The 25328-nt window shown below is 46.8% G+C and overlaps 1 long non-coding RNA gene across 1 annotated transcript; it reads left to right on the plus strand.

The window, feature by feature from the left end:
• The first annotated feature begins 730 nt into the window (after nt 1–730).
• On the plus strand, nt 731–23105 carry LOC108514326 (uncharacterized). Its single transcript, XR_001881189.1, has 3 exons — nt 731–873; nt 3480–3568; nt 22630–23105. It is a non-coding gene; the product is annotated as an uncharacterized LOC108514326 (long non-coding RNA).
• Nucleotides 23106–25328: the final 2223 nt, after the last annotated feature.

Here is a 25328-nt window from a genome sequence, read left to right on the forward strand (position 1 = left end):
ATCCATCTATCCATCCATCCATCCATCCATCCATCCATCCATCCATCCATCCACCTATCCTTCCATCCATCTATCCATCCATCTATCCATCCATCCATCTATCCATCCATTTATCCATCTGTCCATCCATCCATCCATCCATCCATCCATCCATCCATCCAATACTTATTGAGTGTTTTCCATGTGCTGGGCATAGTGCTAGGCTGGAGATGTGGTAATGAGTATTCAGGACAAGCTAGGTCTCCCCGTCCTGCTCTGATATTTGAAGTGGCCATAGTTTCTTTCTCACCTCTCCCAGTGCCACCTGACCTGGTGCTGCTGAGCCAGTGAGATGAACCTCTGACCTGGCTCAGGCCACCCAGAGAAGGAGCATCGTTTCCCTCTGCATCTGCCCGCCTGGTGCATGTGGGCCTGGACTGCCCTGAGGTGGGACTCAGAGATGGGAAAGAGACTCAAGATAGTGCTTGGCAGGGCCTGAGCCACTTGGAGCCATTTCTGCAGCAGCCTTCATGGTCCTGCCACACTGGCCGCCACTTACCTGGCCATACCCCAACTCTTCCTCCAGCTCCTCACTCCTATCCAGCCCATCTACTCACTCCTCCACCTGCCCTCCCATAAGGCTGTTGTGAGGACAAAATGAGTTGACGTAGGTAACGTTCTAGAACCTTCCTGGCATGCAGTGAGCACTGCAGAAGCATTCGCATTCACTATTCTATCATCAGATGCTCAAGGCGACTCACGCAGGGGCATCAATGCTCTCAGTTCACAGTTGTGGAAACAGGCTGAGAGACAGAATGAGGGTTGCCTAAGGACAAAATCTGGGAAGAGGCGAGAGAGACTGGAAGCCAATTTGGACTGCAGTGAAGGGCTGAGGTCAGGCTCTTTCAATAATAACATGTGATTACTGCCCTGAGCTGTTTACACCTCCCTCTAGTTCAGCCACATAGCCAGAGTGGGGAGGTGAGAGGTGGGAAAGGGAGCTGAAGACAGAGGTGCTACCCTTCTGTGGGTGTTTGATGCAGCTATAGCACCCCCAACCAACACACACACACAACAGACACAGCACACACTCCTGAGAAATCCTCCCTGGAAAGGTTCCCCCGCAGATGCATGGATATGAGTCAGAAGTCAGCCATCAGCTGGGCGCGGTGGCTCAGGCCTGTAATCCCAGCACTTTGGGAGGTTGAGGCAAGTGAATCATGAGGTCAGGAGTCCCAGACCAGCCTGACCAACATGATGAAACCTCATCTCTACTAAAAATACAAAAATTAGCCAGATGTGGTGGTGCATGCCTGTAATCCCAGCTACTCAGGAGGCTGAGGCAGGAGAATCGCTTGAACCCAGGAGGCGGAGGTTGCAGGGAGCCGAGATCACGCTACTGCACTCCAGCCTGGGTGACAAAGTGAGACTCCGTCTAAAAAAAAAAAAAAAAAAAAAAAGGTCAGCCATCAATCACAGCTGTGCCCAGGTAGCTCCTTGGTGAGGTGCCTTTTGGAAACACCTCCCAGCACCCCAGGTAGTTCCCACTCCCAGGTCCCTCCATCTCAGACACCAAGCTGGAGGATTTACAAACATCTCATGCCCCAGGAGCTCAGAGTTAGGTGTTATTCCGTCCATGTCCCAGACAAATGTCCTGTGACTCAGAGACGGGGCTTACTCGAGGGACAATGAGGGGGCGAGTGACCCAGCCAAGATAAGAAACAAATATCCTGAGCCCTTGTCTGGGACTTTCCCCAGCTTTCTTGTGCCAAGTCCTCAATGTCTCAGTTGCCTTGGGAGCTCACTATGTTCCTGGTCCCTGAGTACAAAAGAATGTGCAAGACAGGGCATCCCCCAGTGTTCTTCCACTTGGCTGTCTCCTCCATCCCAGCCTTGGGGGGTCATTCTATCCCCCACCACATATCCCCTCACTCGGATCCAAGGACCCTCTGTGGGCTTTCCTGATGCATCTCCCAGCACCTCACAAACACCCCCAGCCTGGCTGCCTTTTACGGCACTGAATTGGGCCAAGACCTCCCCTTTCACATGAGTTTTATTCCTTTTCAAAGGTGACTTAGTGACACTGTTCAGTGCGGACCCACCTCAAGCTTCAGTTGTTTGTGATTAAATGAGGAGCCTTTTAATTATAACATCTGTAGTTTTAATTACCAAAGGAATTATAATGAGATTCCCAGAGGAAGCTGCTGCCAGAGCAGAAGCTGGAGAAGAATTCTCAGCATCAGAGGGCCCACTGGGTCCCTGGCACGGTGGCTGCCACTGAGCGTGACCCGTCATGGAGAGCACTTCATCTTCATTTTAATTAAGCTTCGGGGGTGAGACAGGTGGCCTCCGGATTCAAGGGAGCTGAGCGCCCGGATCCTGGAAGAGGCCCCTGCTTTAGGAAGCCTTGGATTTTGTGGATGGAGAGAAGGCAAAAAGACAAACCTGCCATTTTGCTGATGCTGATAGAGGCACACATTGGCCACTCAATAAGCAGGTGGGGACAAGAGCCTGGGCTTCCCTACTGTCCACCTGTGTGACCTTAGCATGATCAGCAGACGTCTGCAGATTTTAGTTTTCTCACGTAGAAAATGAAAGTGATGGCGGAGTGCAATGGCTCATGCCTGTAATCCCAACACTTTGGGAGGCCAAGGCAGGAGGAAGACTTGAGGTCAGGAGTTTGAGACAAGCCTGGGCAACATAGTGAGATCCCATTGAAAATATTGCCATCTCTTTCTCTCTCAGCGAAATGATTCATCCCTGACATTAGACCCTGGGTTTAGAGTTTGTAAGCCATATTCACATCCATCAGATAGAAAGAACTGTGCATATCATAAGATGAATTTCACACAGACAGAGGGTCCATGTTGGAGGTGAGGATACCAACCTCACTTGGTGGTAGTGAGGCCAAGTTCATAATGGTGGTGAGAGTGATTGTGTTTCTGAGATAGCAATTATGCCCATTATCTCAGCTCTTTACGCCTTCTGTATCCATGCCCTTTGAAGTTCCTCTCCCTAAAGAGCATGAGTCTTTTCTCTCACTGAATTCGGACAGGTCTTGCAACTTGCTGCATTTAAAAGAATGCAGGAGAAATGATGATAAGCCTGTTCCACACGTAGGTCTTGGCAGATCTTGCTTGCTTCTGCTTCCTCTCTGCTCCTCCACCACAACCCTGAGAACTTGCCCGGGCTTGCCTACAGAGAATGAGATTCACATGAAGGAGAGCCAATGCCATTCTAGATGGGCCAACAGCCCACCAGCTGCCAGACACCTGAATGAGCCCAGCCTAGATCAGCAGAGCGGCTGGGCCTCCTGCAGCTGACCCCAGACACACGTGCGACAAATGCAATGCTTGTAGGTTACAGAGGATATGTAGTAATTTTATGCAGCATTATATGGCAATAAATAATAGATCTACTCCTCCAGGTTGTGAACAATTGAGTAAGAGAGACAAGAAACAGGTAACAAAACAGTTTTTGTTTTGTTTTGTTTTTCCTAGTAAGACTTGATTGGAAAATGCTACTTGAAACTTCTGAACAAAACCTGGATTTCTACTCAAATTGAATATAGCCACCCATGACTGCCCAGGTGAGATTATCATATACAGGGGAGGAAGAAAACCACCTGCAGCCATAGTCAGGCTGGTCAAAAAGAAGGAATGATCCAGAGAAACCCAGTAACTCATGCTCAATCCTTTAACAGAACCTCATGCCAGTCAAGACACTTCTCCTCTAGGGAGGAGTGAGCAGGGAGATGGAGACAAGGGTAAAAACGATGTGTCCACACTTCCAGGAGGACTGAAATTCCTATTTTCATGGTTAATGGGCCATGGCAGAAATTTAGGGCAAGAAAGAAAATGGCTCCTGCTAGACAAGTGCTGATGGAGGTGGTGCTGATGGAGGTGGTGGTGATGGAGGTGATGGTGATGGATGTGGTGGTGACGGAGGTGATGGTGATGGATGTGGTGCTGATGGAGGTGATGGTGATGGAGGTGATGGTGATGGAGGTGGTGGTGATGGAGTTGGTAGTGATGGTGATGATGGTGATAGCAATGGAGGTGGTGGCGATGGAGGAGGTGGCAATGGAGGTGGTGGCGATGGAGGTGGTGGCAAGGAGGTGGTGGTGATGGAGGTGTTGGTGAGGGAGGTGTTGGTGAGGGAGGTGTGTGAGGAGGTGGTGTGATGGAGGGGTAGTGAGGGAGGTGGTGGTGAATGGTGATGGAGGTGATGGTATGAGGTGGTGCTGATGGGCAGGTGGTGGTGAGGGAGGTGTGGTGATGGAGGTGGTAGTGAGGGAGGGTGGTGATCGGTCGATGGCGTGGTGGTGATGGTGATGGAGGGTGGTGGTGGTGAGGGAGGTAAGTTGGTGGTGGTGATGGAGGTGGTGCTGATGGAGGCTGTTGGTAGAGAGGTGGTGGTGGTGAGGGAGGCTGGTGAGATGGTGACGGAGGTGGATGGTGAGGGAGGTGAGTGGTGTGAGGGAGGATAGTGGTGGTGTGATGGAGGTGGTGGCTGATGGACGCTGTGGTGATGGAGGTGGTGGTGATGGAGGGTGTTGATGAGGGTGGTGGTGGAGGGGGGAGGGAGGGTTGGTGATGATGATGGAGGTGGTAGTCGTGGTGATCTGATGGAAGGTGGTGGTGGTGAGGGGAGGTGGAGGGGGGGTGGTGATGGGTGATGAAGGTGGTGGCTGATGGAGGTGGTGGTGAGGGAGTGTGGTAATGGGGTGCGTGGCTGAATGAGGTGGTGCTGATGAGGATGGGAGGGAGGTGGTGCTGATGGAGCGTGGTGGTGAGGGAGGTGCGTGGTAAGGAGGTGGTGGCTCGATAGGAGGTGGTGGATGATGGAGGTGGTGGTGAAGGGAGGGTGGTGCTGATGGAGGTGGTGGTGAGGGAGGTGGTACGATGATGAATGGACGGTGGTGTGATGAGGTGGATGGTGAATGGAGGATGGATGTGATGAAGGCTGATGGTGATGGAGGTGTAGTGAGGAGGTGGACTAATGGAGGTGGTGCTGATGGAGGTGGTGCTGTGAGGCTGGTGGTGAGGGGGAGTGGTGGTAATGGAGGTGGTGCTGATGGAGGTGGTGCTGATGGAGGCTGGTGGTGAGGAGGTGGTACTGATGATGATGGAAGGTGGTGGTGATGAGGTGGTGGTGATGGAGGTGGTGGGAGGGAGGTGATGGTGATGAGGTGGTGGGAGGAGGTGGTGCTAATGGACGGTGGCTGATGGACGGTGGTGGTGAGGGAGGTGGTGGTGATGATGATGGAGGTGGTGGTGATGGAGGTGGTGTTGATGGAGGTGGTAGTGATGGAGGTAGTGGTGATGGAGGTGGTGCTGATGGAGGCGGTGCTGATGGAGGTGGTGGTGAGGGAAGTGGTGGTGAGGGAGGTGGTAGTGATGATGACGGAGGTGGTGGTGATGGAGGTGTTGGTGATGATGATGTTGGCAAGGATGCTTCCTATCCACAGGCTACATCCTCTGGTGTCTTTACAGGCTGGCCAATCCCATGCAGATGCTTGGCTGAGCAGTGGGGATTTTTTCCTATTACAGCCTTCTTGGAGTTGCCCAATCACACTAGCATCCTATGCACCTCTGCCTTGGATCATGCCTGGGATATTTTCCCCCATCTTGCCCACCTAGAAAACTGCCACTCATCCACCAAGTCTTGGTTCAAATGCCACCTTTTTGGTGGAGTCATCCTAGGTTCTACTTGACAGACTCAGGTTCTGTATCTCCAATGCTCCTGCTCCCCTTCCTACATCCCCCAGTTGGAACACACATTACACTGCCTGCATTCTGGTTTACCTGCTTCCCCACAGGACTCTTGAGGGCTAAGAATGTATCTTACCCATCAATAGATAATTTGTTCCCAGCATTGAACCTGGATCATAGTTAGTGCCTCATACATGTTTGTTAAATATATACATCAGCCCCTATCTGATCAAGCATGGAGGGAGACACAGGTAAAGGAAAGGGGTAAGTACCAGAGAGGTTCCAGGTATAAATGTGGAGGCCAGCAGAGTCTGGAATGCGTACTAAAGGACTGGATCAGTGGATACAGCAACACTGACTCATCAACCAGCTTCTATATTTTTCTATGAATTAGCTTTTTAAAAATGTTATTTTAACAGAAGGAAGCAGGCAGGTCTCACTCGACAGGGTATTGACTTTCTGTAGCACATTTTATTAAGACTCATCAGGACTGCAGGTCTCTGCATCCTCTGAGGGTGTCTGTGTGTTTGGGAGGCAGAGTGATAGGGAAATTAAATGCAGCAGCTGCATCCTTTGGAGCTTTTTTAAGCAGGCAAGGCCAGCCAACTCCACAGCATACAGGCTGGAGAATACCAGATATGCTCCCTTCCTAGCCTTCTACCCAAGCAGAGAAAGATATTTTCTAATTAGCCAAGTTAGATAAACATTCTTCTACCACGCTTTTGTTTGGAGAATAGGTGGATGCTAAGAAACATGGCTGTAGAGTGACTTTGTGTAGAGCTACTCTTCTGCTTTTAGTGGTTTCCAATATTTAAACACACACACACACACACACACACACACACACACACAGCTGGGGAAATTGAAACAGAGGGAATGAAAATAATTTTAAAAGTGGAGATTTAGGTGGTGGTAAGATCCATTACATACTGTGTGGCCAGGACCTCCAATGAATTTCCTTCCATGGGCATCTTTCCCCCTCCCTAGTGGACTCTCAGGTACATTACCCTTTCACTGGGCTATGCCCCATTTTATATAGCAAGTCCCAACTCAAACAAGCCTTTGATGACTCCTTGGGATACCTGGAATAACGTCTGCCTTTGGGGGTGGCGTTTATGACCCTTCACAGTCTCACTTGAACCTGTCTTTCCTTTTGTCTTCTCACGTTCCTCTTCGACCACACACATCCTGCGCCAGTCTACTGCTGAAACCAATCATCGTCATCATTGTCACCACCATCCCTTGCATTTATTGAGTGCTGACTCTCCAGTGGCCCCAGAACAGGAGTCTTACATTCCTTAGCTTGTTTCATCTTCGTAATTCCATGAAGCTGGCACTGGGATGACCCTCGGTTTGATGATGAGGACATTTGGGCTCAGATCTGTTAAGGGACTTGCCCAAAGCTACACAAGTAATAAGTGGCCAACTGTCCCCATCCTGACCTCGTTGCCTTGGCAAATGCTGTTTCTCCCGCTTAGTGGTTTCCTTTCTCCACCTTCTTCAACTAACAGTCTCCTGCGTTGGAGCCTTGGTAACCATTTCTTTCTGATTTCTGACCTCACCTTCTCTGATCAAACTCCCCTAGCACCATAAGTCATTTCCAAACAAATGCCACGTGGTCGAATCCCTTTTCTCAATTGAGTAAATGGGATTTGCCCCACGTGGCATTTGTTCTGATATGATTCTGAATGGAGCAATTGTAAAAGGAGTCTTGACAGAATGAAAGGCTGCTGTTCTCCAGAGTTTTAATTCTGCTCTGCCAGTCAACACATCTCTGTTGGGGGCCTGCGCTGTCCCAGGCTCTGTGCCGTGGCCTGTGGGAGTCTAAATGGAATCAAAGAAGCACTCTCCAGAATTTCAGACAGATTGGCACATGGTGTTCAGAGCACTCATTTATGGTATATCATCTCTAGTCTATCTGTGGACATTTTCTTTTTCTTTCGAATGTTGTTCATGTACGCCTTCTCTCTCTCTTTCTGAACTACTGTTACCAAAATTGGTAACACATTGGCCTTTCCAAGCAACCACATTTAGTTTTGCTGATGTCTTTATTTTATGTGGCTGTTCTATTATTTATGTTATTGTTTATTCATTTCTATCATTATCTTCATTATTCCCTTCTTTCTAGTTTCTCCGATTCTTTTTCTAGATTCTTAAGTTGATTGCTTGGATTGTGGGTTACATACAGCTGTTCTAATTTCCTAATAAATGCATTCAACACTATAAATTACTCCTCTAAGAACCAGTGAAACTGCCTCAGACAAGCTGAGATATGTCATGTCTTTATTACTTTCAATTTGAAATACTTGTTAATTTCTGTTACGATTTTCTTTTTTAACCCCTGGATAATTTAGATGTGTGCTTTTTAATTTCCAAACATACACTTAGAACATCTCTTTGTTGTTGATTACTAATTTTATTGCAGACTGGAGAGAGAAATTGTAAGTAATGAAGATTCTTTGGAATTTATTGATACTCTCTTGTGATCTGTGCATAGCCCATTTTTCAATGTGTATCCTCGCTTTGTCAAGTTTAAATTTACATTTATGCAGACATAATTATACATTATTTTTAATCCATCAGCTTCTGGAAAAGATTTGCTAAAAATCGCCCACTATATTTGTTTATTTGTCAACTCTTCTATCTAATTACTTCAGTTTTTGCTTTGTATATTTCAAAGTTAGTATTGATGGATTCATACAAGGCAATGCCTGTCCCTAATACTTTTACTACCTTCCATCTTAAGTTCAGTTTTGTCTGATGTTAATACAGTCATGCACCACATAATGACATTTTGGTCAATGGTGGACCAAGTATATGATGGTGTTCCCATAAGATTATAATGAAGCTGAAACATTCCTATTGCCTAGTGATGTCATAGCCATCATCACATCAGCATAGACAATGCATTACTCATGTGTTTTTGGTGATGCTGGTGTAAATCAATCTACTGTGCTGCCAGTTATATAAAAGTATAGCACACACACAATTACGTACAGCACATAATACTTGATAATGACAATAAAAGACTGCATTACTGGTTTATATACTTACTATATTGTATTTTTCATCGTTATTTTAGAATGTGCTTTTGCTGCTTATAAAAAATAGTTCACTGTAAAACAGCCTTAGGCAGGTCCTTCAGGAGGTTTTCCAGAAGAAGGCGTTGTTATCATAGGAGATGACAGCTCCATGCGTGTTATTACCCAGAAGACCTTCCAGTGGGACAAGATGTGGAGGTGGAAGACAGTGATATTGATGACCCTGACCCTGTGTAGGCCTAGGCTAGTGTGCGTGTTTGTGTCTTTGTTTTTAACAAAAGAAAAAAGTTAAAAGGAAAAGAAAAGAAAAAAAATTTTAATAGAAAAGATCTTACAGCATAAGAATAGAAAGAAAATATTTTTATAGTTGTACAATGATATATATATTTAATGCTAAGTGTTATTACAAAAGAGCCAGAAACTAAAAAAAGGTTTTGTTATTTTTATTATATTTTATTTTAGAGACAGAGTTTCACTCTTGCTGCCCAGGATGGAGTTGAGTGGTGTGATCTCAGCTCACTGCAACCTCCGCCTCCAGGTTCAAGTGATTCTCCTGCCTCAGCCTCCCGAGTAGCTGGGATGACAGGTGTGCACTCCTACACCTGGCTAATTTTTGTATTTTTAGTAGAGATGGGGTTTCACCATGTTGGTCAGACTGGTCTCAAAGTCCTGACCTCAGGTGATCCGCCTGCCTCAGCCTCCCAAAGTCCTGGGAGTACATGCGTGAGCCACCGTGCCTGTTCTTAAAAATTAAAGCTTATAAAGTAAAAATGTTGCAATGAGCTATGGTTAATTCATTATTGAAGAAAAATATTTTAAAATAAATTTGAGAGTAGTTTAAGTGCACAGTATTTATGTAGTGTACAGAAATGTCCTAGACTTTCCCATTCATGCCCACCACTCACACATTGACTCTCCCAGAGAAAGTTCCAGTCCTGAAACCTCCTGCATTGATAGTAAGTGCTGTTCTCTCAGAATGAGGACATTCTCATCACTAGTCGTGGTAATATTCTCAGTTAACAAATTCAGCTGTGCAAAAATATAAAACTTAATTTTTCTATAATTCAACCTAATTTCTGTTTCAAGCTTCCCATTCAGTTGGTATAGAAATTTATTTCCTGTATAGAAGTGTCTTTTTTTTGGGGGGGGGGGTACGGAATCTCACCCTGTCGCCCAGGCTACAGTGCAGTGGCACGATCTCGGCTCACTGCCAACTCCACCTCCTGGGTTCACGCCATTCTCCTACCTCAGCCTCCGGAGTAGCTGCGACTACAGGCGCCCGCCACCACGCCCAGCTAATTTTTTGTATTTTTAGTAGAAACGGGGTTTCACCATGCTAGCCAGGATGATCTCAACCTCCTGACCTCGTGATCTGCCCACCTCAGCCTCCCAAAGTGCTGGGATTACAGGCGTGAGCCCTCGCACCCTGCCAGAAGTGTCATTTTTAAATCATCTTTTATGTCATGCTTTTACTGTCTCTTTTCTATGTTTAGATACACAAATGCTTACTATTGTGTTACAATTGCTGACGGTATTCAGTACGCTGCCGCGGTGTCCAGGTTTGTAGCCTAGGGTTAATAGGCTGTATGTTATAGCCTTGGTATGTAATAGGCTATACTATCCAGGTTTCTGTGAAGTTCACACTATGACGTTCACACAACGAAACTGCTTAATGGCACATTTCTCAGAGTGTATCCCAGGTTTTAAGTGATGCCTGACTACATTTCTTTTGCAGGTCTGTTATTGCTATTCATCTCTTTATTTGTAATATTTTGGTGTCATTTAGTTTTAGCTCCTTTGCTGTTTAAATAGCTCACGAGCTGCTCTTACATAAATAGTTACACAGATGCCCTTAAATAGCAACCATTTTTCAAAAAATCAAACTTAAGAATCCCTTTTAATTGGTAAGTTTAATAAGTTTGCATTATTGTAATAGATAATGTATTTATATTTATTTCTGCTGTTTTGTTATCCTAACTTTCTATTTTTTCTTTATTTTCCTTTCCTTGTTTTTCACCGGGTTGATCAAGATTTTGTTGTTGTTATTGCAGATATGATATTTTTCCTGTGCTGGAGTTAAAATTACATTTTCTGTAACTTTATTAGCAAACACACATTTTTAAAGCAACTCCCAGCATAAATCTGTAAATACATTCCTCTGGATGACTGAGATGAAACCTTAGCATAGTTTTACTTCTTCTAACCATCCACCCATTTTTCCCCCACCCCACCTTGGTAACATCACCTAGAATTTTTATTTTAAATTGTTGACCACATCCCTTCCACTATATCAGCCTCCTGAACATGCAGATACAGCCATGAAGACAGACAGGGAGACAATGACAGATTTCTTAACTCACTCAGCCAGCTATAACCAAATACCATAAACTGAATTTTATTTCTCATGATTCTGAAGCCTGGGAAGTTGAAGATCAAGGTAACGGCAGATTCAGCATGTGGTGAGGGCCTTTTTCCTGGACAACAGATGATGCCTTTTCACTAGATGATGCCTTTTCACTGTGTCCTCACTGGATGGTGAGGGCCTCCTTCCTGGTCAATAGATGATGCCTTCTCACTATGTCCTCACATGGTAGGAGGTGCAAGGGATCTCCCTGCAGCCTTTTTTATCAGGGCACTAATTCCATTCATGAGGGCTCCACCCTCCTGACCTAATCACCTCCCAAAGGCCCCACCTCCTCATACTATCATCTTGGGGGTGAGGATTTCAACATATGAACACAAATATTCAGACCATAGCAACTGAAAATAAGTTTCTATCCCAGCTGAATGGGACACTTGAGATAGAAATTAGGTTGAATTATAGAAAAATAAAGTCTAATTTGTTTTGCTCAGCTGAGTGTATGAATTGAGAATATTACCACAATTAGTGACAAGCCTGTCCCCATTCTAAGATGAGAGCTCCCCTGGGGTGGAACCATGGCTGTTTCCTCTCTGGACTCCCAGTGCACAGGCCATGGCACAGAGTGGACAAAAGGAAACATCTGGGAATGCTTCCTGGGTAGGAAAGAGGAAAGTGCCCCAGCAGCCGAGAGCTGGGCTGGCATGCTCAGTTAGGCCTTGGTGCTCTACTGTTGAACATGAGCAATTTTGAAGGACATCAACATTGGACATGGAGACTCTGGGACTGCGATGCCTTAAGACCCAATCCAGACCCCTCATAATCGTGTTTGAACACAGACAACATGAAACTTACCCAGAGGTGCCTGAAAATCACCAAATATCTCCTAATTTGGGCTGCCATGAGGGACCGCTGCGTCTTTAGCCATCACAGCCTTTGTCTCTCTCTACTCTCCTCACCATATAGAAAATAATTATTAGATACCAAATACAGAATTACCTTCACCAGCATCCAATCCAGAGCAAAGCTCCACTCCCTTCAACTCTGTCCGCTGTCATCTAACACAAGCCCGGTTCCTGTAAGTCCTCTTCAACCCTCCCTTACTGGGATGCTTCATAGTTTCCTGTAGTGGATCTTCTCCCTTGTTTCAGCTTGTGTATTAAACCCAACGTTGTTAAGCTACCTGTGTGTTTCTGGTGGTCTCTGGCTGGCAGTCATGAGCTATGGGTCAGGTGGGATGCGATAGTAGTCTGACTGTAGTCTGAGAGTGAAAGTTTACAAATGCTGGTTGAATTGAGTTGAATTCATGAAATGGGTCCTTAGAGTGCCCGGAAAATAGTGTCGTGAGCTTCATTTCTGACTGCGTCTCCTTTCGAGCCCAGACCCAGCCAGGTCTGCCTGTCAGATACTCCGAGCAGCTACAGGAAGGGCTCCTTTTTTTGCAAGGAAGCCTCATATACTTACCATTTCAGCCCAATAAAAGAAGCCTTCACCCAAGCAGGTCTAGTCTCAGCCATTCCCTTCATCCTAAGAGATGAAAGGTTGAACCTAGAGCTAGAAATATGTTCAGAGGAATCTGCTAGTGGCTTGGCTTGTATGCCCAAGGCATGGAGTGTGGTTACTCTAAGGTTCTCAGACTGGGTCCTGGCTACTCACAGCCCTGGAGGAGGCTGATGGAGACCAAGCCAAGGATTCATGAGGAGTAGACAAGGACGGAACTGGTTTGGAACCAGATGACTCCCTCCCAGTGCAGATGGACTGGTCTCCAGCCAGCCCCGTGCCCATAGCCTCACCCAACTTCTTCACATACATTGTGACCCTTCTGTCAGCAGTTACATGGGTCCCAAGACAATGGGAACGAAGCTGCTAGCCATGGGGACTAGTCCGGCACAGCTTCTTACTGTCAGAAACTGCCAAAGAGGTATTGAGTGTAACGTCTTCTCGCCTAAGAGAAATTAAATTAACTGGTAAAAAAAATATTGATCTGGGTTTTGGCAAATAAAGATTAGGCTGAAGGTACACTTCCAGAGTGCTCTCCGATTACACACACGCACACGCAAACACACACCCAGGGGTGTATACACAAACACATGTACACACTCAATCCCACTGAGACATCTACTCTGTCAGACTTGTGGAGATGCAATTGGAAACTGGCTTCTTCCCAGAAGAACTGAGATGTCACTGAGCCCAAATTTCCCTCCATTTTCGGTAAATTGCTTGATTTCTCCAGGACCCCACAATGTGGTCTTTAGTCATGGAGACGGTGAGAACGTCACACAGAGCCAGAAGGGAGTGACTCTCAAATTCACGCACCAGGTCTCGAGGGAGTGAAGGAAGATGAGGAGGACGTGCCATCCTTCCCTCCCAGCCTGGAACACCCAGTTCCTTCGTAGACCTTGCTCAAATGTCACCTCCTCTATGAAGCCTTCCCTGACCTTTTCCAAGTAGATTTTATCGCATTCTCTTCTGGGTTCCAGCAGCAAATTGTAACGACCTCTTGTGGCAGGCATCTAGAGTTTTGCCTGCTGGATCTCTTAGGATTTGGTTCAGCTGCAAGTAACAGAGTCCCTCAAACAACCATGGCTTAAGCAGAATAGAAGTATAGTTATCCCTCCACATAAAAGCCCAGGGTTGGGAGGCAACTACACAATCTTCTGGAATCCAGGCTACTCTGGCCTTTTTCTTCAATTCTCCCTGGGGCGTGGTTCTCGGGCTCTTAGCACAAGATGGTGGCTGGAACTTCAGCCCTCAGAGCATATCCAATGCCATAGGGTGGAGTGGGCAGGAATCAAAGAGGAGGTGACAAAGGATTCTGCTCCCTTTTAAGAAAAATTTTCAGAAACTGCCACATGGCACTCTACTTCAATTACACTGGCCAGGAGTTAGTGACACAGGCATGCCTACCTGCAAGGAATGCAGGGCAATGTAATGTTTGGTCATAGGCCCATCTAGAAAATTCAACTAGTGGCCAGGAGCAGTGGTGGCTCACGCCTGTAATCCCAGCACTCTGGGAGGCCGAGGCGGGTGGATCACCTGAGGTCAGGAGTTTAAGACCTGCCTGGCCAACATGGTGAAACCCCATCTCTACTAAAAATACAAAAATTAGCCGGGCGTGGTGGTACGCACTTGTAATCCCACCTACGTGGGAGGCTGAGGCAGGAGAATCCCTTGAACCTGGAAGGCAGGAGTTGCAGTGAGCCGAGATTGCACCATTGCACTCTAGCCTGGGTGATGAGAGTGAAACTCAGTCTCAAAAAAAAAAAAATTCAACTAGTATGGAAGAGTGCTGACACTGGAGCCAACGATGAGTTTTGACTGGTCCCTCCCAGCATGTCTCCTTGCCTTGTCCTAGTTACAGGATGCAGATCTCTATAGGCGGCTACTCCTTTTCCTATGGATATAGCCTTGGTGGTGCCATCAGCCAAGAGACCTTGAAAAAGCTAGGGGATGGTCCCCATTAGACCAATCAGATTATCTTGCAGGGCCTTAAATTGCCAGCAAGTGATCCAAGATGGAAAATGACCGGGGTGACGTTGCTCCTGAAACTGGAGTCCTGAAGAAACCGTCCATCCTTTCCTGCTCACTGGATCCTCGGACCACTCACTTTCCTGAGCTCTCCAAAGCCTGGTGCTGCAGTGTATCTTTAATTCTATGAGTCACTCCACATACTTCCAGTGAATTCCTCCTTTTCTTGCTTAAGTTACCCAAAGTTCATTGATGTTGCTTGCAACTCACAATCCCTGATTCTCCTCTGTTATGTCACTAATCATGTACCATTTACACACCTGTGTCTTTTTCATATAATTTTTTATTTGCATAGAATTGTTGTATGTATTTTGGGGGTGCATGTGACGTTCTGAAACCTGCATACAATGTATAATGATCAAAGCAGGATAATGGGATATTCATCACCTCGAATGTTCACACTTGTGTCTTTAAGATTAAACTCTCCAAAGTAGAGAGCACATTTGCTCATCTCTGTGCACCTGCCCCAAAGATCAACACTCTCCCATTAGGGACTCTGTAAATGTTTGTAGAAAAAATGAATGACAGTGGCTCAAGCCTGTAATCCCAGCACTTTGGGAGGCCGAGACGGGCGGATCACGAGGTCAGGAGATCGAGACCATCCTGGCTAACACGGTGAAACCCCGTCTCTACTAAAAAATACAAAAGCTAGCCGGGCGAGGTGGCTGGCGCCTGTAGTCCCAGCTACTCGGGAGGCTGAGGCAGGAGAATGGCGTAAACCCGGGAGGCGGAGCTTGCAGTGAGCTGAGATCCGGCCACTGCACTCCAGCCTGGGTGACAGAGCGAGACTCTGTCTCAAAAAAAAAAAAAAGAAAAAAGAAAAAACGAATGAGAGATTCTGTGTGATTCTAAGGACACGCTATGTGAACTTGCAGAAGCCATCCAACTTCTTTGCCTCGCTGTCCCTAGTAAAATACCCATTAGTAAGTGTTATATAGTGAGGGTGAGGGAAATGGCTCGTGTATTCCTCACCTCTCACTTTATTCTCAGAACTCCCAGAACAGAAGGAGCAGAATGAGTTCCACTGGAGAGCAGAACCTGCTGTCAAAGTTATAACTAGCTGCCGGATGTGGTGGTTCACGCCTGTAGTCCCAGCACTTTGGGAGGCTCAGGTGGGCGGATCACAAGGTCAGGAGGTCGAGACCATCCTGGTCAACATAGTGAAATCCTGTCTCTACTAAAAATACAAAAATTAGTCTGGCGTGGTAGCACGCGCCTATAGTCCCAGCTACTCTTACAGCTGAGGTAGAAGAATCGCTTGAACCCGGGAGGCGGAGGTTGCAGTGAGCCAAGATCACACCACTGCATTCCAGCCTGGGTGACAAGAGCAAAACTCCGTTTCAAAAAAAAAAGTTGTAACTACCATTGATTTTATGATCATTGCCAAAGAAAGTTTTTCTAAAATTTACCTACTGATACGATGTCAGATTCACATCCTCCCAATTTTTCAGTTTCTTTATCTCCCTCACTGAACTCAGATGCGTCAGATTTATCTCAAATGACTGATGCGTCAGATTTATCTCAAATGACTGATCACCGCCTGGTAGCCAGGAACCATGAGACCACTTTCTTTCTCAGCTCCTGTCCCAACTCATGGGACAACCATGCTAACACTACGTGATTCTCAGTCCCTGGTGTTAGCTAATTTGGAGCAAGAGGATGCCTAATCCATTGCACATCAATCAGATTCTCTCTCACAAGAAATTGTAATAGCCCTTGAGAGATGCTGGCGTGAATCCCAGATGCTTTCAGGAAGAGAGAATGTGTAAATACAAGAGGGATCAAGCTTTTCTGTCCAGCAGCCACTGTGTCAAAACATAAAGAAAGTCAATCTGCAGAGAAAGGGGACTGCAGAGGATGAGCAGAGAGAAGCCAAAAGAGAAACCCGGTGGTTCCAGGGAAAGAAAACCAAGAGAAGCCCATCCTTTCTGACAGCAGTGGTACAAATGCCAAATCTGGTCTCCTGAGGGTGCAGTGGGATTTTTGCCTTTGAGTTAGTTCTGCAACATGCCTGAATCCATGTGCTAAATACTCCTTGATTTTCCTGAGCCACTCTGACATGGGGTCGTACAACCAAAAACCTAACAAAGACAGCTGCCCTAGGTCAGGCCTCATCTTCTCTCTAGAAGACTCTTGTTAGGCTTCCTCACTGACCTCCCTGCCTCCAGTTTGTCCTGGCTCCACCACCAATCCACCTTTCACATGGGTTTCCAGGCAGACCTCACTGTGTTAGTGCCCCTGTGTGCAGAAAAGAGTTGGCATTACCATTCTTTTTTCGGGGGGGGGCATGGTCTCGCTCTTGTTGCCTAGGCTAGAGTGCAGTGGCACCATCTCGGCTCACTGAAACCTCTGCCTCCCGGGTTCAAGCAATTCTCCTGCCTCAGCCTCCCGAATAGCTGGGACTACAGGCGCACGCTGCCATACCTGGCTAATTTTTTGTATTTTAGTAGAGATGTCGTTTCACTGTGTTGCCCAGGCTAGTCTTGAACTCCTGAGCTCAGGCAATCTGCTCACCTCAGTCTCCCAAAGTGCTAGGATTGCAGGCGTGAGGCACTGGCATTCTAAAAAAGGCCTGTTGCAAGCTAGTCCTTGGCTGGTGTCTGGGAATGTAGATGAGAGAAGGGTCCCCATCCTAACTGATGTGAGTGGCTTACTCCGCCTAAAATGTTTGTGCAAACAGCGTGGTTTAAGCTAAACACCTGCTTTCCCTCTGGGAGTCTGGAAATTTAGTAAGCATTAGACCAAGGGTGTCTATGTGAACATCCCCCCATTAAAATCTCTGGGCACTGAGTGTCCAATGAGCTCCTCTGGGAGACAGCATTTCACACTGTTGTCCCGACCTGTGACTGAGGCAACTGTGCATGATTTGTATGGCTTCTTTGGGAGAGGACCCTTGGAAGCCTGTGCCTGGTCTTCCCCAGACTTCACCCAGGAGCCTTTTCCCTTTGCTGGCCTTACTGTGCATAGTTTTGCTCTGATGAGTCATAGCCATGAGTGTGACTGCATGCTGAGTCCCACGAGCACTTCTGGCCAATCATTGCACAAGGAGGTGGTCCTGGGGACTCCAGACATACCGTGCTGGAAACACAAGTATCCTTCCAGGATAAAGCCCACCTCTTCATTTGACACCAGGACCACTGTGAACCGGCTCTAACTGACATCTCAACCTTATCTCTCCTGTTTCCAACCTACCACCTTACGTTCCAGTTACACCCCTGCCTCTATTACTCACCACTGTAGGCACCTGTGTTTCATTCACCAGGGCCCATCTCAGGAAGCCCTCCTGGAGGATCCCTTCTATCAGAACCCAGCTGTTCCTGCCTCATGCTCTATCCCACTTCCTAACACAGAGCCTGGAGTCCTAGAAGTTTCACCACACCCATGTCCCCAATCAGGGGTGATTCCTGGAAATCAGGGGTGCAGCCCATCTATGGCTTGCATCTCCAGGGACACCACAGGCTCCAGCACACAGTAGGTGCTCAATAGAGGTACTGCAAGCTTTAGCCTCCCTATACAGATGTCTCTCTCCTCTGAAATCAGGAAATCAACACCTCTGAGACCTGAGACATGTGCCCTTGTACACCTATGATCCTTTTTATAGAGATACTTGAGTGCTCCCTTCAGCAGCACATAGACTGAAATTGGAAGAATACTGAGATTAGCCTGGCCCCTGCTCAAGATTGACACGAAAGTTTGTGAAGCATTCCATATATTTTTTAAACTACCACGCTTTAGTCATTATATAATGCATACATTGAAACATTACACTGTACCCCACAAACATGTACAACTATTATGTGTCAATAATAAACAACAAACAAGATACCCAAATCCCCCGACTAGGTCTAGATTCCAATTCAGACTCAGCGTATACGATGGAGAACCTGGAAGTGGGGGCCATGCACTAAGAGTCCCTGATCTCCATGTTACATGACACTCTCAGACAAGTAAAGCGACCTAAACAAGGTTGCCCAGCTGGTGAGTGGCAGAGCTGGGACTCAACTCCAGAGCAGTCAGGTCCAGAAGTCCACCCTGTGAACACTGTCCTCCAATCATTGCTCAGGGTGTGCAGACCGGGCCTGGGGAGCTGTCCCTTGAGCTCCGGGGCCGCCCTGGATCACTGTCCTGCTCACCAGTGACCTCCCCGAGGGCCAGGACTCCAAGGCTCCTCTTACTCTGCTCCCAGCTCAGGGCAGTGGAAACTGGTGATACCATGTTTACCCCCTAAGCTGCCACTAATTCTCTCCTCCCATGCGAGCCTGCTTCAGGGAGGTCTGAAGGTTCTGTTCTCCCAGGAGGACCTCCAACTCCCTCCCAGCTTTAAAGAAATTCACATAAATGGAGTCCACATGGAAAAGAGGCACTTTAGCCTCCTTCACGGCAGCCTGAGAGCCAGCTTCAGGGTCCTGCACCCCAGAAAGCTCCAGGTCTCCTTTGGCTGAGTCCTTTTGACATTTTCAATGGTAAAATAAATTTGATTTGCAGAAGCCATGAAGGAACCGAGGCGATGTGATTTCCGAAACGCACTGTGTTATTGGATATGATAAAAGACTGAACGAGGCCGGGCGCGGTGGCTCACGCCTGTAATCCCAGCTCTCAGGGAGGCAGAGGTGGGAGGATAGCTTGAGCCCAGGAGTTCGAGACCTGCCTGGGTAATACAGCAAGACCCCGTTCTCCACAAAAGCAAAAAAAAAAAAAAAAAAAAAGACTGAACGAGTCATACATTAGCAGCTTAATATACTGTATAATAAAAAAAAAAAAAAAAAAAAGGCAGGTGCTGTTTCTCATGCCTATAGTCCCAGCACTTTGGGAGGCCGAGGTGGGCAGAACACGAGGTCAGGAGTTCAAGACCAGCCTGACCAGTGTGGTGAAACCCCGTCTCTACTAAAATACAAAATTAGCCAGGTGTGGTGGCGGGTGCCTGTAATCCCAGCTACTTGGGACGCTGAGGCAGGAGAATTGCTTGAACCCAGGAGGCAGAGGTTGCAGTGAGCTGAGATCGCGCCACTGCACTCCAGCCTGGGTGACAGAGTGAGACTTCATCTTAAAAAAAAAAAAAGCAAAACCCATGTGGTCTGGTGGTGGTGGAGGAGGAAGAGGAGGAGGTTGTGGTAGGTAGAGAAGGAAAGATTCATGCCTGAACTCACTGCCTACACCCAGAACGAATCCTCAGCCCCCTTCACTCCCTCACAGACACAGACAGACACACGGATTCACGCCCCACACTCCCACAGACATAAACAGGCATGGATACAGAAATGCACATAAATGTTTATGCATTCATGTTAGCAATGTTTATGTTCACATAAACATAGGTGCATACGCCAGGCAGGTCCACGAACAGTCATCACAGCCGGTGCCAATCACTGGTCAGTGAAAATGTGCCAGGTACTGCGATGAGGACTTTACATCCTTTTGTCTCAGTTACTATCTTACTCGGTTGTGCAACTGTCCGAGATAAGCAAGTTATTATTCCCGTTTTACAGATGAAGAAACTGAGGCACTGAGATCTTTCTTTTTTTTTTTTTTTTGAGACAGAGTCTCGCTCTGTCGCCCAGGCTGGACTGCAGTGGCCGGATCTCAGCTCACTGCAAGCTCCGCCTCCCGGGTTTACGCCATTCTCCTGGCTCAGCCTCCCGAGTAGCTGGGACTACAGGTGCCCGCCACCATGCCCGGCTAGTTTTTTGTATTTTTTTAGTAGAGACGGGGTTTCACTGTGTTAGCCAGGATGGTCTCGATCTCCTGACCTCGTGATCCGCCCGTCTCGGCCTCCCAAAGTGCTGGGATTACAGGCTTGAGCCACCGCGCCCGGCCTGCACTGAGATCTTAAGTAACTTCCTCAAAGAGATCCCAGCTAGGAAGTAGGGAAGCCAAGGTGAGAACCCAGATAGATTTCAGAAGCCTTGTTCCCTTTATTTTACCACATTTTCCTTTTCTTTCTAGTTTCATTGAAATATAATTGACGGAGCCTCAACTTCACAGGTGTATAGTTTGATGAGTTACGATGTGTGTGCATACTCATAGAATCATCACTATAATCAAGATAATGAACACATCTATCAGCCACAAAAGTTTTCTTGGGCCCTTGATAATTGCTTGCTTATGTCGCCATCCCCGAGCAGCCACTCTTCTACTGTCTGTCACTGTAGATTGGTTTTCATTATCTAGAATTTTCTAGAAATGGGTCATGCAGTGTGTTCTCTCTAATGCCTATGGAAGCGATGCTCACTATGTCTGCACTGTGGGCCTCCTCACACATGCATGCACAATGTCCACAAGTCCTCACCAGCACGCACCCCCAGCACCACATTCCCCCCTCATCCCCCCTTACACCCATTCCCACACCCCTCAGGCACAAGGCGCTCCTGTGCCCCCCACCCCCACCCCTCACTGTATCTCTCAATCCATGCTGCTCCTCGGGAATAATTTTGCTCCATTCATCAGCAAAATAAACTTCTGACAGTTTCCCAGCAAAGCAGTGCAGCTCCTTTCTCCTAAGTCCATGTGACAGGTGACTGCAGACCCACTGTCCTCAGCACATGAGCCCTTTGTAGACTCTGGTTCAATTCTCAAAAGCTTTGCTCATTCAACAAGAAGCCCATTCTCCTAAGCACTGTATATTCAGCAACGACCAAGAAGTCACAGTCCCCTCTGGCTATGGAGCTGAATCACCTCCCCAGCCAGCATAACCAGCCCCATGCTGTGGGAGAGGAAACCCTCCAGCAAGACCACACTGGCTGAAGAACCAAGTGACAGGTTCACAATGAAGAAAGAGAATAAGGAAGATGGCATGGAAAAGAGGGGTGAGGGGAAGAGCAAGAGAGAAGGACCCCAAATCAAGCTCGGACCGGTGTGGCTGGCCAGGAGAGGAGGAGTCTTCCTTCAAGGGTGGACGCTGAAAGACAACCACAAGACACTGTATGGAGACCATGGGACAGGGCAGGGCTGAGCAGAGCTCCATTGCTAGGAACACGGGCCATGGCTTGTGGCTGACCACCAAGCTTTACAGGACAGGAGAGGGGCCTTGCACGTCCTGCATCAAAGCCAATTACTGCAGGGGGCTGATGTCCAGGTCATACCTCAAGTCTAACTCACCCCTAGCTGTCAATCTGAATACACTGTGGAATCATTCTAGGAGTTTAAAATCATACTGAGCCCTGGGTTCCACTCCCAGATAATCTGATTTAATTGTTTGAGGGAGGGGTGTGTGACCTCGGCATGTGCATTTTTAAAAGCTCTCCAGGTGATTATCTAATATGCAGTCCAGTTTGAGAACCTCTGTAATTCTTCATTGGCCTCCAGTCTTAGGCCAGGTACCTCCCGAAAGCACCGCAGGATACAAGAACGCAACACTGCTAGAAGGAAGGCCTCCAATCCCACCTCCCTGCAAATACTCTAATGGGAATTTAACAAGATGACCTATATTGATTAGATATCAATTAATTGTGAGACGAGGACTAAAGATTTCATAAGCAATCAATCTCACTGTCATGTAATGAACTGAAATTGGGGCAAGTAGTAAGTAAATGCTCAGTGATAATGACTTTCTTATCAATATCAGATATTTAAAACCTTTCAGGTTTTACTGATAATTCAATATCAAGATAATTAGGTATCAGTCAGGCACATTAAATATTGTTTACATTGGTCGTTGTTCTTTAAATCTATGGTAAGACGGCTATGGGGTCCCCAGCCAATGGCTCTTGCTTATTTGAGATGACACATCTAATATATTGACAAGTATTAGGTAAGATAACCTCTGAGGTATGAACTACCATGGACAGTAGAGAATGCTGAGTTTATTTCAGCTTCACACGCTGGTACCAGAAACGGAAGTCTAGTGTAATATGTCATCTCGGCTAAACTGAGCTGTGGAAGAACTACTGCAAAATCCCTTCCCCTTAATTACATTTTACTGTTAATTAATCGAATTACTTCCTCATTACCTTGATGCCAACGCCTATGAACCAGATTACTTTAATCATATCGAACCTCTACTTCCTTGTAGGTGTTTTTGATGTATGGAAATCATGATGAGGCAGAAGCACTCGTGACTCCCACATGAAGGAAAAAAAAAACTTCCGACCATCAAGGTTTACGGACATGGACCCAAATCATCTTAATGCGTCCTGAGGAAGGCAGAGGAGGAAAGGCATGAGCGTGTTGAGAAGAGACTTTACGGGAGTACAAGATGCAGGCGGTGGAGTGGCTTTGATCAATAGATGGAATCATTCCGTCGAGAACAAGTCAATCTGGTATATTTAAAAAATTGTTAGAGGTGTTCAAGTGGGTTATATCCCCAAAAGGCCACATCATAAAGGTGCGATAGGCTCCACAGCATTGCCAGCCCTGGGTAGAATGTTGTTCTTGCTCTCACGAAGTAATGGGCAAAGAAGAGTGTGCTGGTCAAGAGTGAGGGCTTCAGAGTGGAAGCCTTGAACAAGATGCTTAAACTCTCTAGGCCTTGATTTATGCATCTGTAAAATGGGGATAATGATATTATCTACCTTACAGGGCTATAGGGGGGACGACATGGCATCATTCCTTGAACTCCCCAGTACTATGCACACAGCAAGAGTTGAGTAAATGATGCTTATTTCTATGCTTCATTTTGCTTTTGTTGTGTCATTGTCTTGACCCCATTCAATGTCTTTGGGCCTCAGTCCCACTTTGGTATTACTATTCCACTCCCTCTTCTATGGTTATGGTTAGGGCTGAGGCACTTTTCCTGACATCCTTTTGCCTAGACCTTTATTTTTTACCTTTCTTAGTCATTTCATTCTAGATGAGATTCTGGTAAACAGGATAGAGCCAAGCCTTCTTTCTTGACTCAGTCTGGAGTCTCTGTCTTTTAATCGGGGGATTCAGTCAATTCCCTGTCATGGGAATAACGGGCACCCTTGTTTCATTTCTGCCCTCTTAAGTTATGGTTACTGTTGTTCTTACTTCGTTGTTGTTTTATTTTTCCTTTTCCTTCTTTTACCTGGCTTTGTCAAGTAACCATGTATTCCTGTCCTCTCCACTCCATGATTCTGAAAACTCCCTCTGGCTTCTCAGCTATTAGCGATGACCATTCTCATCTTCACATACACGCAGCACCCTGTATTCTTCTCGTTATGTTAAACAGCCCTGTCCTAGCACAGAAGTCCGCTGCTAGCCCTTCACTGAGGTCTACAGAATTTCTCTTCTTCACTCTCTGTCTCTCTCTCCCTGATATTTCTCTCTTTGTATTTGGGCCCTAGGTTTTGAGATACTTCTACTCCTGATCTCCTGTCATTATTTTAATTCTTAATAGAGACAATTCTCTAATTAATGTATTCATTTATTATGTCCATACTTCAAGCTTTAAGAACCACTTCTTTTACGTTTCAAAAAATCTTTACTTCACTCCCACCAGATCTCTTTAAGAGTATTTCTTTTTTATCCAAGTTGTCTCCTGGATCTTGCCCAGATCTATTTCAGACAGAGACACCTGTGCCAATTCTTCCACTGGGTCAGCTTCCCTCTGGTTCCTGTCCCCTGCATCTGTGGGTTTTTTCTTTGCCTGCTCATGGCTCCCTGTACCCTCAGGAGCTGACTCCAGCTGTCACAGCCCAACTAGAGTGAGAGGCACATGGGCTTCTACTCCTCTGGACTGGCAGTGACTGACCTGGCCAGCCTCTGCTGAGACCCTGGAGGATGCCTCTCTGCTCCCGGAGAACCCTGTCCATGGTAGCTCTCCCCCAAACTCAACACCTGTGGGCAATTAAGCCTCAAGTGGAAAAGAAAAAATAAATGGCAAAATGGCTACAGCAAAATTTAAATTTTAAAAATAATTTGCAAATTGGTCATTGGCCAAATTGATTGTATGATGAATTGACTGATGTAGACATAGTTTTTGGTAAATTTGTTTGCTTCCTCACAAAAGCACTGGCAACTCAGTTTGCCAGGGTGCTTGCCAAAGCCCCTTCCCTGCTTGCTCTGAAGAGGGTGTTGAGAGGCAGTGGGCAAGTGGGAGGTAGGGACAGGTGTTCATGTCACCATCTTCCAGAGTTCTCATTGTGTTGCCACTGGAGTCATCTGCTTCCGTTTTTTTTTTTTTTTTTTTTTTTTTTTGAGATGGAGTCTCACTCTGTCGCCCAGGTTGGAGTACAAAGTACAAAGGCACGATCTTGGCTCACTGCAACCTCCTTCTCCCAGGTTCAAGCGATTCTCCTGCCTCAGCCTCCTGCACAGCTGGGATTATAGGCACATGCCACCACGCCTGGCTAATTTTTCTATTTTCAGTAGAGATGGGATTTCACCATGTTGGTCAGGCTGGTCTTGAACTTCTGACCTTGTGATCCGGCCTCCTCGGCCTCCCAAAGTGCTAGGATTACAGGCGTGAGCCGTGTCACCCAGGCTGCTTCTGCTTTAAACCAGGTGAAGTGTACTTGTGGACTCGAAGGTGCAAGTGAGAGTGTGTGTTGATGCTGGTGGCTGTAGCTGCAAGCCCTGCAGAGCCAGCTCATAACACAAGTGCCAGCTATTGCTAAGGAGAAGCAAGGCTGACTTGGAGTGTATTTTCCAGAATATGTTTGGCAGCTGTGATGCCCTGCTCTGTCCCGTGGGGTGGCAGCCAGGCTGATGGGTCATGTCCTCAGGAGGCCAGTGTGGGGAGGGACTAGAAATATCATACTATAGAAGACTGTGGAGTGCTTTGAGAGGCCAAGGCAGGTGGATTGCTTG

This window comes from Rhinopithecus bieti, unplaced genomic scaffold (assembly GCF_001698545.2).
Source record: "Rhinopithecus bieti isolate Rb0 unplaced genomic scaffold, ASM169854v2 scaffold_32008, whole genome shotgun sequence".
Lineage (NCBI taxonomy): Eukaryota > Metazoa > Chordata > Mammalia > Primates > Cercopithecidae > Rhinopithecus > Rhinopithecus bieti.